Here is a 5,000-nt window from a genome sequence, read left to right on the forward strand (position 1 = left end):
AGACAGCGATGGCGCCACAGTGGCCGCCTTTCGACGCCACCCACAAAGGCTGCAGCCTCTGTCGACCATAGCACCCAATCTCCAGTGGCTCTGCCGCACGAAGCCGTGGACCGGCAATGACGCCACCCGCACCCGTTCGTGCACCACCCCAACCGCCAAACTCGCACCTCCAGCGGATGAACGGCGGACGTTTCCCGCACTCGTAAAGTGCAATCCACCCCTATAACTTGCGTTTCATGAAGAGTTATTTCCAATATGCGACATTCCCGCTGTCCGTATACATGAGCCGCGACCTGTACCACTTACGAGCGAGAGACGCGATCGCGTTGCTCACTGTACGGCGTCCGATACCGAGCCATCAGCATGTCGGTCCCCATGCGCGTTGCACTCGCACTCGCAGTCGCAAAAACGTGGGGCAAATATATTACGCGGAAGAGTTATAACAGACCGAGCCCCACTGCATGGGGGGAGTCTTTGTCACTAATGTACACAGATGGAACATTTTGGACTGGAACCAGATTACCCGTACACACGGCGCTGATTAGTAATCAATGCAGAGCCATCAAACTACAGCAAATATACACAACTGTCCGTATACATGCTGAAAGAGTCTGCCCAAAATGGGAACCACACGTCAGCCAGACACTCTGATCACGCACCACTCTCTGCTTCTAACAGGCGCACATACAATATGTAAGCACCAGCATGGAACAACATCCAGTGCATCTTCTCCGCCACATTACACAATCCACACTATCACAACCAGACCAGGAGGTCCGTGCGGAAAATACAATATCCCAGCCTTTCGACATCCACCATTGCGCAGACCAGGCACCAACACCCACACATGTCCTATACAACGGTGCACCCAACATCACAATAGTACCTCCTGTCACAGCGCACAAACAATGACATGAGTCAAAGACACAGGTCTCACACAAGCATAGAATTGGAGCGCCGCCTCTAATAAGCCAAAGGTGCATCCTGACGTGACAAATCTGATCATGTCACAAGCATTCACTTACTATAATCACTATCAACGAACCTGCCGCCCCCGCCCCCCCCCCCCCTACACCTTTCCGTACAACAACGTGTAACCTAACCTAACCTAACCTAACCTATGTTGTACCTTAACCTAACCTATGTTGTACCTTAACCTAACCTATGTTGTACCTTAACCTAACCTATGTTGTACCTTAACCTAACCTATGTTGTACCTTAACCTAACCTATGTTGTACCTTAACCTAACCTATGTTGTACCTTAACCTAACCTATGTTGTACCTTAACCTAACCCATGTTGTACCTTAACCTAACCCATGTTGTACCTTAACCTAACCCATGTTGTACCTTAACCTAACCCATGTTGTACCTTAACCTAACCCATGTTGTACCTTAACCTAACCCATGTTGTGCCTCAACCTAACCCATGTTGTGCCTCAACCTAACCCATGTTGTGCCTCAACCTAACCCATGTTGTGCCTTAACCTAACCCATGTTGTGCCTCAACCTAACCCATGTTGTGCCTTAACCTAACCCATGTTGTGCCTTAACCTAACCCATGTTGTGCCTTAACCTAACCCATGTTGTGCCTTAACCTAACCCATGTTGTGCCTTAACCTAACCCATGTTGTGCCTTAACCTAACCCATGTTGTGCCTTAACCTAACCCATGTTGTGCCTTAACCTAACCCATGTTGTCGCCTTAACGTAACCCACGTTGTCGCCTAAACCTGCTCTGTAATTGTTATACGACTCGTTCAATTACTGTAGTGTTGCCCACCCGCAACCCTCGCAATATAGTTCGCTACTCGCACTGCCCGCACCCCTGTGTATCGCTTCATGTTAAACACCTTGCAAGTCTTGCTCACTTTCCACATGCTCCTGCTGTACACTGTAATGTGGATGGCAGCAGGACGTACATGCCGCCCCTCCCCACGTCCCCACCTTGCCCCCTGCCTTCGCAAGCTGGTTGGTGAGAAGTTTGCATGTTCAATGCCCTTCGCATGCGACGTACTCAGGCTACGTTGTGGTGCGGCCTGTGTCAACTGTCCGCTGATGTCGTACGCGTGAACCACAATCTGTACTGCACATTCGTCCTTATGTACTGAATGATACATCGTGGCACATGTGTGACCGCACAACGACTGCGCCCAAAAACGGCGGACCATACAGTGCAAATATTGTGCACGCAGCTACGTGTCGTCTCCCTATGAGAGCTGGATTGCAGTGTGGTACGCCATAGAGACGTGTGGGAGGAACGGACGCCGTGGATGGCGATCAGCATGAGCTGTCTGTTGATGTATTCGGACCTAGTCGTCTCTCCTCACACACCGTGATGGCATGGTGCACCGCGTTCCATATCTGCGACATGCTACAGAGGCCGGTTGACAGTCGTTCGAGCAATGGACATCGCATACGTACGGGGGCCACCTTCCACGTATTGTCTAGGCGTGCACATTTTGTTGCGTGTATGTGGGCAGACGTAGTGTGGCGTGACACCTGACACAGGCATGCAATAATCGTTGAAGTTGCAAATGGCGATGGACGCCTGCGTTTTCTGGTGAAGTTACGCAAATGAACAAATGGTAACCTGTTGTGGTGCGGTTGTTCTCGCTAGGGGTGAATCGGTGATGGCGACGATAGGTTGAGGTACTAACCGGTTGTTCCAGCGATACCCACCATGCCGACGAAACTGAACGGCATCTGGGTGTGAAGCGATACGCGGCGGTGGCTGGGTGGGACCGTCCCCGGCCGGTGAGGGGGCGCCTCCCGGCGTGCTGGCCGCGCGGTGCGTGGGCGCACGCGCTACAGCCGGCTGGTGGGGGCGGCCAGTGGCAGGCGCGCCGGCCGACGGACGCGGCAGGCGTCGCAGCTGCGCGCCGGCGCACCCTGCGCGCGGCGCCGTGCGGCCAAAGTAGGTCCTCGCGGGCCCGGTGCGAAGCGCGGTGGACATCTTCAGTGTGCTGGTCCGATTGAGGACTGTGTGCGTTGAGGATGCGCCGCCGCCCGGCGCTCGGCGCCGCGACGCCGTCTGCTGCTCGGTCGCCCCAGCGGTTCTCGCTGGTGGTTTGTATCGCAGCTGTGCGGATGTGTTGGCGCGTGCGCTGTGCTGGGAGAGTTCGCTTCGGCACCCAAGTGGGGCTTTTGTCCTTCTGTGGCGCTGGCGTTGGAGCTGCCGGTCACCGTAGGTGGCGCGTGTTGTCTCCCGCCGGCAATGCCACGACAGCACGCTCCCGGGCCTCTGTCGGCAGCGGCAAGCTCAGTTGGGAGCACGGGTGGTCGCACCGAAAGCGTCTACTCGCCTAACTCCGGGCGATTGCGCCTCTCTCGAACCCGACCAAGTACTTGGGACGGCGCTGCGCGCCGCCGGGACCTGAGAGGGTTTCGAGGTGTATTGTGCAGGGGAGCTCAGCCTCCTCCTGTTTGCAGAATGATTGAGCGGACGCTTGCGTGTTCGCGCGGGCCCCCGGGACACACTCCCGGGCGGCCGGCTGCTCAGCTCTAGTTGACGCAGCTCCCTGGTTGATCCTGCCAGTAGTCATATGCTTGTCTCAAAGATTAAGCCATGCATGTCTCAGTACAAGCCGCATTAAGGTGAAACCGCGAATGGCTCATTAAATCAGTTATGGTTCCTTAGATCGTACCCACGTTACTTGGATAACTGTGGTAATTCTAGAGCTAATACATGCAAACAGAGTCCCGACCAGAGATGGAAGGGACGCTTTTATTAGATCAAAACCAATCGGTCGGCTCGTCCGGTCCGTTTGCCTTGGTGACTCTGAATAACTTTGGGCTGATCGCACGGTCCTCGTACCGGCGACGCATCTTTCAAATGTCTGCCTTATCAACTGTCGATGGTAGGTTCTGCGCCTACCATGGTTGTAACGGGTAACGGGGAATCAGGGTTCGATTCCGGAGAGGGAGCCTGAGAAACGGCTACCACATCCAAGGAAGGCAGCAGGCGCGCAAATTACCCACTCCCGGCACGGGGAGGTAGTGACGAAAAATAACGATACGGGACTCATCCGAGGCCCCGTAATCGGAATGAGTACACTTTAAATCCTTTAACGAGTATCTATTGGAGGGCAAGTCTGGTGCCAGCAGCCGCGGTAATTCCAGCTCCAATAGCGTATATTAAAGTTGTTGCGGTTAAAAAGCTCGTAGTTGGATTTGTGTCCCACGCTGTTGGTTCACCGCCCGTCGGTGTTTAACTGGCATGTATCGTGGGACGTCCTGCCGGTGGGGCGAGCTGAAGGCGTGCGACCGCCTCGTGCGTGCTCGTGCGTCCCGAGGCGGACCCCGTTGAAATCCTACCAGGGTGCTCTTTATTGAGTGTCTCGGTGGGCCGGCACGTTTACTTTGAACAAATTAGAGTGCTTAAAGCAGGCAAGCCCGCCTGAATACTGTGTGCATGGAATAATGGAATAGGACCTCGGTTCTATTTTGTTGGTTTTCGGAACCCGAGGTAATGATTAATAGGGACAGGCGGGGGCATTCGTATTGCGACGTTAGAGGTGAAATTCTTGGATCGTCGCAAGACGAACAGAAGCGAAAGCATTTGCCAAGTATGTTTTCATTAATCAAGAACGAAAGTTAGAGGTTCGAAGGCGATCAGATACCGCCCTAGTTCTAACCATAAACGATGCCAGCCAGCGATCCGCCGCAGTTCCTCCGATGACTCGGCGGGCAGCCTCCGGGAAACCAAAGCTTTTGGGTTCCGGGGGAAGTATGGTTGCAAAGCTGAAACTTAAAGGAATTGACGGAAGGGCACCACCAGGAGTGGAGCCTGCGGCTTAATTTGACTCAACACGGGAAACCTCACCAGGCCCGGACACCGGAAGGATTGACAGATTGATAGCTCTTTCTTGATTCGGTGGGTGGTGGTGCATGGCCGTTCTTAGTTGGTGGAGCGATTTGTCTGGTTAATTCCGATAACGAACGAGACTCTAGCCTGCTAACTAGTCGCGTGACATCCTTCGTGCTGTCAGCGATTACTTTT

General features: G+C 54.0%; 1 non-coding gene across 1 annotated transcript in view; it reads left to right on the forward strand.

The window, feature by feature from the left end:
* The first annotated feature begins 3,516 nt into the window (after positions 1 to 3,516).
* Positions 3,517 to 5,000, forward strand: part of LOC124741242 — a 1,909-nt gene continuing 425 nt past the window's right edge. The window contains exon 1 of the ribosomal RNA XR_007009934.1: positions 3,517 to 5,000. This exon is cut by the window's right edge and continues 425 nt beyond it. This is a non-coding gene — a ribosomal RNA (small subunit ribosomal RNA).

The sequence above is a fragment of the Schistocerca piceifrons genome, unplaced genomic scaffold (assembly GCF_021461385.2).
Source record: "Schistocerca piceifrons isolate TAMUIC-IGC-003096 unplaced genomic scaffold, iqSchPice1.1 HiC_scaffold_190, whole genome shotgun sequence".
Taxonomy (NCBI): domain Eukaryota; kingdom Metazoa; phylum Arthropoda; class Insecta; order Orthoptera; family Acrididae; genus Schistocerca; species Schistocerca piceifrons.